The sequence below is a fragment of the Alligator sinensis genome, unplaced genomic scaffold (genome assembly GCF_000455745.1).
Source record: "Alligator sinensis unplaced genomic scaffold, ASM45574v1 scaffold1262_1, whole genome shotgun sequence".
Classification (NCBI taxonomy): Eukaryota; Metazoa; Chordata; order Crocodylia; family Alligatoridae; genus Alligator; species Alligator sinensis.
Genome location: NW_005844007.1, coordinates 13,699 through 22,627, shown reverse-complemented (window position 1 = coordinate 22,627; position 8,929 = coordinate 13,699). Strand labels below are relative to the sequence as shown.

The 8,929-nt window shown below is 40.0% G+C and overlaps 1 long non-coding RNA gene across 1 annotated transcript; it reads left to right on the top strand.

Moving 5' to 3' along the window:
- The first annotated feature begins 47 nt into the window (after window positions 1-47).
- On the top strand, window positions 48-6,693 carry LOC112549021. The gene is made up of 2 exons (XR_003092446.1): window positions 48-1,276; window positions 2,103-6,693. It is a non-coding gene; the product is annotated as an uncharacterized LOC112549021 (long non-coding RNA).
- The last annotated feature ends 2,236 nt before the right edge of the window (window positions 6,694-8,929 follow it).

The window sequence follows — 8,929 nt, the reverse complement described above, 5'->3', positions numbered from 1 at the left end:
CTTATGGTGGCGGGGCACTGTAGGTGCCTACCACTTTAAGGGCCTGAGCCAAGCTGCCAGCAGGTGCCTGATTACAGCAGCCATTTTAGATCCCTAGCTGCCTTTATAACCTGATCAGTTCCCTGCTGGTAGGAGAGGCAGCAATATTGCCTGGTTGTAAGGCTGCTGGTATTATCTTGGAGGTAAGGGCAGGAGCTGTAGGGGATGGCTTGGAGACTTCTGGTCCTGGGCATGACCTAAAACTGCACCCTGCTGGGAGTGGGTGGCCTGGTGGGGCTCTCAGTGGTGTGGGAGCTCCCAGGAAATGCCAGGTCAGTGACCACCCTGGTGAAAGGCAAGTAGGGGGTGCCTTAACCCCATCCCTCACCTTTTGTGTGGGTTGAAAATAATAGCAATTGCCAAGCACAATGACCTGCTGCTCCAGTGGGGGAGTGAGAGTCCCTGTGAGACCTTGGAGCACCAGTTGTGGTGTGTGCGAGGGGAATATCATCAGAGGAGGATTAGAGGCCAGGTAAGCTTCTGGAAGTGCCTGAGCCAGTTGGGGAAAGACCCTGCAGGGCCAGGCACACTCCCAGGAGCACCTGAGCTGGGAATGGGGAACCCCACTCCAGAAAGGCGAAGACCCTGCTGAAGGAATCGACTAGTCAATGCTGGGGCCAGGACCTGAGGGTCAAAAGGGCCAGGGGCCCACCACGAGGGATGCCCACGATGAGCGCAGAAGCTTGGGGTCCCAACTGGGCCTGAGACGGGGCCAGGGCTTATGGAAGCCGAAGGTCCCCACAGTTGGGGGCCATAGCTAATGGGTGAAGGCGAGGGTTCAGCTGACTGTCTGAGATGCCATCTGCGAGGCTTGGGCCACAGTGTAGGGGTGGAACAGAGCTGCGGATAGCCCCCCCTAATATTGGGGTGCAACAATGGGCAGCCTCCCGCCTTAATTAACACCTTTTATTAATTATCAACAAGGCATGGCAGGAGAGATAGGTAGGTCGTGTGCCCAGAGGCAGGTGGGAAGCTAGCTGCAGCTAGCCAGGGATCCCCATTTCACCACACTTGTCTAGGCATCACACAATATTTACAATATTGATATACCTGCCATACAGTTTTCACAAAATACTTGGAAGTCAATTTGATGGTTGTGATCCATAGTGTACTGTTATCACCATACTTGAAGAACCATTGGGAAATACCTTTACGCTGAATTCTGTAAAGACTGAATTACCCAGAGATACTTGTCATGTCAACTTTTATGACAAATATAAATGCTGTTATTTATGAGGTTTGTTTTTTTAATTATTTGACAGCAAATTTAAAGGAATATGGCTGTTTGTTTTAACATGATTCTATTCAGAATAGTGATTCTGCAAAATGACATCCTGGGGTTCCATGTTTGTTATGTCTCACTGATTCATATCTGTTTAGCTATCAAAAATGTATGTTTCCTTACCAGCCCTAAAACTCATACCTCAATACAAGCATCAATTGCTCTGGGTTTTTTTGTTTTTGTTTTTGTTTTCCCACACATCATCACTAATGGATCTTCAGGCAATCCAAGCAAATTTAATTACAAATGGTAGTGTTACACAGGTGAAGACTGATTTTTAAATGTAGTAAACATGTCTCCTGATACACAGGAAGAAGTTCACAGACTTTCATCTACTCTCCAGTAGCATGTTGTAGGGTAAAATGGAGAAGGGAGCAGAAAAAGGAAATACATTATATCTCTGACACTGCATAATGCTATTAATATGTTACATAATACCAGAAATAAAATCACGGGGACAAATTTTATTCTGTTCTACCCATACTGAAGTAGCTGGATTAATTAAGTGTAAATGAGTACAGACTATTTGATTTGTAATATGCAGCAAAAAAGCCAAAACTATTTGACTAACACTGTTTTAGATCACAGTTTAATTGGGTAAACCATCAGAAATAATAAGAAATGAAGAAAGAATAAGATTATTCAATGGATTAAAATCCAATCAAGTCATCCCTTATAATTACAAAAACAAGTTAGATGGTTAATCTTGTTTTTTGTCATGTTTCATTAAAGTGATTATTTTTATATTTGTTAATAATTATGATTTTTCACCTTTGTAAAGGGAGTGTAAAAGGGTAGAAATCTCACTTGACAATTTGGAATGAAGACTCCTCCTTTCAACGACAAAGAATAAAACAAATTGATAGACACGCATCACTGCTATAGCAGCTCTTGAAGAAAAAAGATTGATCATTTGAAAGAAATTCAGCATAAAAAAATCTCTTCCTGCCCATTCTGTATCCCATCGGATAACTATGTATAACTCTATAATCCTATAAAGACTGAATTACTTTGTGGGTTTGAGCAACCACTCTTGCTATATTGTCTAGTTCAACATTGGCCTAGTAATATTAAACTTTCATAATTAGTTTGTGAAAGCCAATGGGCATGAGTCAGATGCTTTGACCCTAAATTGAAATCCTGACTCTGCTGAAGTTAATGAGAGTTTTACAATGGACTTTAACAATGCATGGATTTTACCCCTAGAATCTAGCTTTTTCTTGGGCTTGACATATGTTGTTGTTCTTACTTGTTATAGGAATCCTAATCGTTCCCTTTACAAACACAAGGCACAGATTACCAGAATGTTTCAGATCAAATCACTGTAGCCATAGAACATTAATTCCACATATGAGACCTAGTATCATACTCCTAGGGCAGACAAAGCTCTTAGCAGGCCCATTGCTAAGACTCAGCAACGCTTCTAGCAGGCCCATTGCTAGACCCACTTGTACTCAAGTGCATGAAGACTAAGTATGTAATACAAAATGTACTACAAAATAAAAAGGTTGTATTTAGGGGTGGATAAATCTATTACACACACGTAAGCCTATTGTAAATTCTCCTTATCGTATACAGAACCAGTAGATTAAACAAAATACGTGTTTTAAAGAGATTGGACTTTACAGTATATTACGTTAAATAACAGTCTTAATGCAAAGTAAAGCCATAATAAAACCAGCAGACTGTCTGAGTTTTTAAATAACACCTATAATAAAAAAATTCATAATCCATGATATATGCTATATAATATTCAGTGTAAAATACAGTTGAATGAGTCATGTGTTGTCCAAATGCTAACTGCGACTTAGATACAAGACAATCCTATTTTCTGATAAAAGAAAATGTTAATGTGTTGATTTAACAAAATGATTTCAAATAGGTAGAATAGCAAGTATACAATACAGTGGACCACAGTCTGCCCCCACTGAAGACAATGAAGAGAGGGCAGCATTTGCTCCTGTTCTTAATATATGTTGCAGTCATACAAAATTATATTCATTATCAGGTTCCCTGAGAACATAATTCCCTGTTTATGCAGTAAATTCACTGTTTCTGAAGTATCATCTCCAGATGAGTTCTCAGTACAATAAGCATCTTGTGTTTTAAGTTTTATGCACTATGGGCTTTGGCACAAGTACCTCAAAAACATCATAAGGGCATTTGAAATGAAAGCATTAATTAGTTGATGGGTGTCAAACTTTTGTAAGTGTCTAAATGTTACAAAGGCAGATAAGGGTTTTTGGGCAAATGTGACCTCTTTTATTAGACCAACCAACTAAATACAGTAGTTGGAAAAATTGTTTGTTTTTTGGAAGCTTTCGAGCACAAACAAACAAACAAACCCAAAGGCTTGCAAAGAACAATTTTTCCAATTATTTAGCTGGTCTAATAAAAGAGATTGCATTTACGCAAAAAAACTTGTCTGCCTATGTCCTTAGACCAACATGGCTACAACCAACAACCCTAAATGTTACACAGATATGCCACTACAGCTGAGGTTTATCTTTGATTAGTTTTGCCCAGGATGTTCCAGGGTACTGTATGCAAGCTTTGGGGAAATGTCTTACTTAAATTCCTTCAGCTAGATGCAGAGGTCCCAACCACTCTACCCTTTCCCACCCAGCAAATCTATAGTGGTCTTCCCCACCCCTTCACCTTTTGAGAACACCCCTCTCAGCACTTAATTATGGAAAGACTGTGTAGCCCAGTTACATGGTCTCACTGCATGCTTCATGCTCAGCTTGGAGCCACTGGGGCTCTATTCAAGGTAGATAGTGCAAGTGGGGGGAAGCTCGCTTGTTCCAGACATGTGTTTTCCCTGCCCAGGGGCTCCATGCTTCACAAGGGGCTCAATTAACCAGGTGCCACATAGCAGAGGAAGCTTCATTATGCCTCAGTTTCCCTTCCCTGCTCCCTTTTTTTCTCAGCTTGGCTCTTGCATGTGCTCTGTGCAATGCAATGAGTACATTGGTTCTCAGCCTTGTGCCCTGGCTACTTTGCCCCATTCCAGCCTGCAGGCCAGGACAGCTCCCCCATTCCAGCCAGTACAAACCCTGCTGCCCCTAACCCAATTCCCCCTTCCAGCCCAATTGTAGTTCACTGAGTTGCATACAAAATTTTAATCCTTCAATTTTCTAAAATATTTTTTTCACTTCTTTCTCTTTACTCCCCCTCACCCCACTCCAAACAGTTTTTTCAAGATTCCTCTCCTCCCACCCTCTGCTCTGGCTGGCCCCCCGTTGGCTGTGGAGGGAAGGAAGCCACAGACTACATGTTGGTTTGTCCACCTCCACATGCTACCCTTCCCCTCTGTCCCATCACAGGGCAGAATTGGAGTCCTGGCTCCTGTACACACCCCTGCTCACTTGCCATTTACTGGCAAGTCAGTCATGCATGTCTGAAACAACACAAACCCTATTAAATGCTATAATTTTATATCACATTCCACAGAACCTCTGCCAAAGCCCTTAGTTCTTATAACAGTTTAAATTCTATGATGTTTAAATTCTATGATTCTATGATATTTAAATTCTATGTTTAAATTCTATGATGTTCTTACAACAGTTTAAATTCTTGATGCTCAGACTATCTGATTAAAATTAACAATTCCTTTTTTTATTTGCCATCAAAAATAAGTACTGCAGAAGCTACCTTTTTTTTCTGATTATCTAGTCACAGGGTCTTAGTCCTGCAATTCTGATTCACATGAATAAGAGTTATTTGTGTCACTCAGGATTTGCAAGCTCACTTTCAAATTTGGGTAGCATATTATATTGCATCCAGATATTATTTTTGTAATAAGTTGGGGGGTTTCAATTATCAGTCATAATTTATTTATAGCTTTCACTAAAACAATACAATAGAATTAACAATAACATTATATATTATATAATAAAATTACATGGTTTGTGGTTATTGGTAAAAGCATACAATACCATTCTACATTCTACTAATTTAAACAAAAGTAAAATTGAACATTCTAATATCATAAAAGCGTAAGTCTGTTTGTCTGTCTGTAATGCTTTATTCATGCTCTGATTGGCAGATAATCAGAGTGCTCCAAGTAGGAGGAGTGCTGCCATGATCCCAAAGCTGAGCCCCAACTTCACTCCCTGCAAGAAGCAGAACAGTGGCACCATAGGGTGTTAGGTGGTGGCATTCAATCCCAGCCCTCATCATTCTTGATGACCAATTGGCTAGTAATATATGATGACACATAAAAATATATAAAATGAAGCAATATTAGATACTACATTAAAAAACTAAAAACGGAAGCATTTTGTGTGGAATAGTTCTGTGGCTGATTTGCTATTTTATGGCACAACAAATTAGCTGAATATGGCATGTTGCTATTTATGGGACCTATGTCTTGTTTTCATTCCCCACTTGCAAACTGTTTCTATCACCCTCTTGTCACATCTAAAATTAGTTTTCAAGCTCTCTGCTAGCAATCTTTCTTTTGTTCCTATAAAATGTCTAGAGCTGAGAGACATAAATATATTAAACAATAAATGAATAAAATAATGCAAATATCTGTTCAACAGAGATCAGATATTGTGTAGACTGGCTACAGTGACTGAAAAAAACACTTCTGAAATCAAGGTGTAGTATATGTATACAACTTTAAAAAGATGAAATCAATTGTATGCTAAAGGGAAATAAGTTGTAGAAATCTGAGTCTCAATTAGAAATAAGCCTGTCAGTCTGTATCTGGATCTGGCTTTCATCCTGGCTTGCGAGATTTTTCACACTTTCAATGAAAGTCTGTCAACATGATCTTTCTGAAAATGGCATGCTGAATAACTTACCAGTTATAACACTCTTGCTTCCTATACTGAGGACATATCTACACATGCCAATTTAAGGTGCTTTAGCCATTTTTAAGGCATATTAAGGGCATGGGTCTACACATGCATGCCCGTAATGTGCCTTTAAAATGGCAAATTTTAGGCTATTCATGCCTAAACTTGATACCTGCAAAAGGAGGTGTCCAATTTAGAGTTGAATAGCTAAAGCTGCTTTAGTAGACGCACTAAGGTCCATTAAACTCTGTATCCTGACTGACTTGGCACTGCTAGTCTCAAGTCAGTCCGCACACCACATTAATTCACCTTAGTGCGAATATCCTTATTCACATGTAGACATGCGCCTAAATCATCTTAATGCGCATTAAGTTTAGGCATGCATAAAAGTAAATGTAGACACGACCTTAGAGGAAGAAAAGCTAAAGCTACTTTACTCATTTAAATTGACAAAAAACAAGCCACGTCTTTTGTTATAGAAAACCACTTCAAGAAGCCCCAGATAATTACAAAGTTGTTTTGTTTAGTTTGGGGTTTTTTAAAAAATATGTTTTACGCATTATTCACTGGATTAAACTGTCTTGTAACTGAATGAGTGTATTCTGTATGAATATGTTTGTACACAGTACAAAGGCTATATTTATTTGTACATAGGCTCTTGAAAATAATCCATTCTGTCAAATGTATTACTTCACTTTATCTCCAGAACTTTTTACTGTGCTTGTGTACACTTTTTCACACTAATGTATAACTGTTGTACAACTAATACGCTGTTCCTCATATAAGAGTCACTTTATGTAAATCCTCTGATTGTGAAAATAAAAAAAAATTTAAACTGGTGTCATTTTGTTGAGTGATCTGTCCTGCTTAATGCTCTCAATCTTGTTATAATTCTGAAGAATTCACATTTTAATTTTTTAGTATTGCTTAATAGTGCTATATAAGGCTGTCATTATTTGTATTAGAGTATCAATGAGGTGTCCCAATAGACACTGAAGCATCATTGTGCAGCAGTCAAGTAAACTACATACCCCAAAGAGCATTAACTGTTTGTTGCCTGGGAGCTGTTTGCAGTTGGCTAGCATCTTCCACTAGCTTGCTATGAGACCATGAAAAGAGTTTTTACTTCTGGGTACTTCTGCGTTGCCATGTGTAAAGAGAGAATACTTCCTAACTCTCAAAGATGCTGTAACAGTTTTTTATATTCTTATTGTACTCTAGGATCCTCTGATGAAAATCTGTCTTTAAAAAGCAGTTTTATTTTCACAAAACCTAAAATCTTCAACCAAGATCACAGCTCTGTTGAGCTACCTGCTGTGCACATATGCAGTAAGAGACCATCCCTGTTCTGAAGACTTTAGTACCTAAATAGAAAATACAAAAAATGGGTGAGAGAAATTAAGTCTTACTATCGCCCTTTCACAGATCAAGACCTGAAACAAAAAGTCATACTGCTTATAGAGGAGCCAAGACCTTGCTTCAAATCTCCCTACTTGGTTACAATGACCAAGCGTCGGTGCTGTATGTCTTTTTCCTTAATGTTGAGGTCTATAAAACACTTTGTTTATTATTTGTGAGTGGTAAATATCTGTCATGCTTAGTCATAAGGCATCAACTAAATAATTATTTACCAGGCTGGAAGTATCTCTGCAGCAGTAGGAACGCAGCGTGCAAAGTGCTTGCTCATTATTGAACCACAAGTGTTTCCATTGGTGACAGAGAGGCCTAACTTTCTTGTTATGGCTCAGATCTTGTGGACTGTTGCAGACATAAGAAATGGCTGAATGCTGAAACCTGAATGTCCAGTCCCAACAGAGGTAAAAGAAGCAGGTGACCATTTTACTTTCTGCCAAGGCTAAAAGCCTATAAAGGACTATACCACCATTGGATCAAGTATAATAGCTCATTTCTGCCATGCTCCCTCCCACCTCCCCTTTACCCTGGAGACAGGGTTGACATCAGAGGAAAGAACACTCCCTCTGCTAGCTTTGCATCAGTGGGCTAACCTACATTCAGTTCAAGTCCATTAATGGTGTGAAATGCAACTTTCAGAATCCAACCCAGAATATGGGAGAATCCACAAAAAAATAGCAAGAATAACTTACTCCCTTTTGGTTCCTGGGGCAGTCTTGGTCCCTGGGGCAGTCTGGCCCAATCCAAAGCTTTCCATAGACTGAATTCAATCCTGTCCAGAGACCAGCAAAAGGCCTTTTTACCACATGTGCCTTTTTTTGAGGGTCTTTAGCTAGTTAATAGTTCTGTTAATAGTTTGCTACACAAGGATGGAGTTCACTCAAAGTTCCCAAGTGTGTGTGACAACCATTCCTGCACTCTCCCCTACAAAGAACTACCCAGTATCTGGAAAATCTCCTTGGCCAGTAGCTTTTCAGTAATCTGGGTGGCCCTTGGAGGTGGCTTGACAGAACATTTTGCGAAACACAAAATGTTCAGGAGATGTCCAGAGGAGTATGAAAAGCCCCACACCCCAAAAGCGCCTCTGCACACCCACCCCAGAACAAGGAAAACTCACCAGAGGCTGGGGAACCAGGTCCTGGGACGTAGTGAGTCCCACAGCAAAAGGAACTGACACAGGTGTGGGGAGTGAGAGAGCCATGTGAGCCCGGAGTGGGAAGGATAAAAGATACTGAAAGCAGCCTCAAGGGGCTGTACTTGGCCAGGAAGCAGGCTGCCTGGAGCTGAGAATTGCCAGGGGTTAAGTAGCTACCAGCAGGGCTCTTCTCTTATTTGCTTGCTCATTTGCCTTGTTGCACAAGCCTGCAGGCTCTGCAAAGCCTTTGATAAG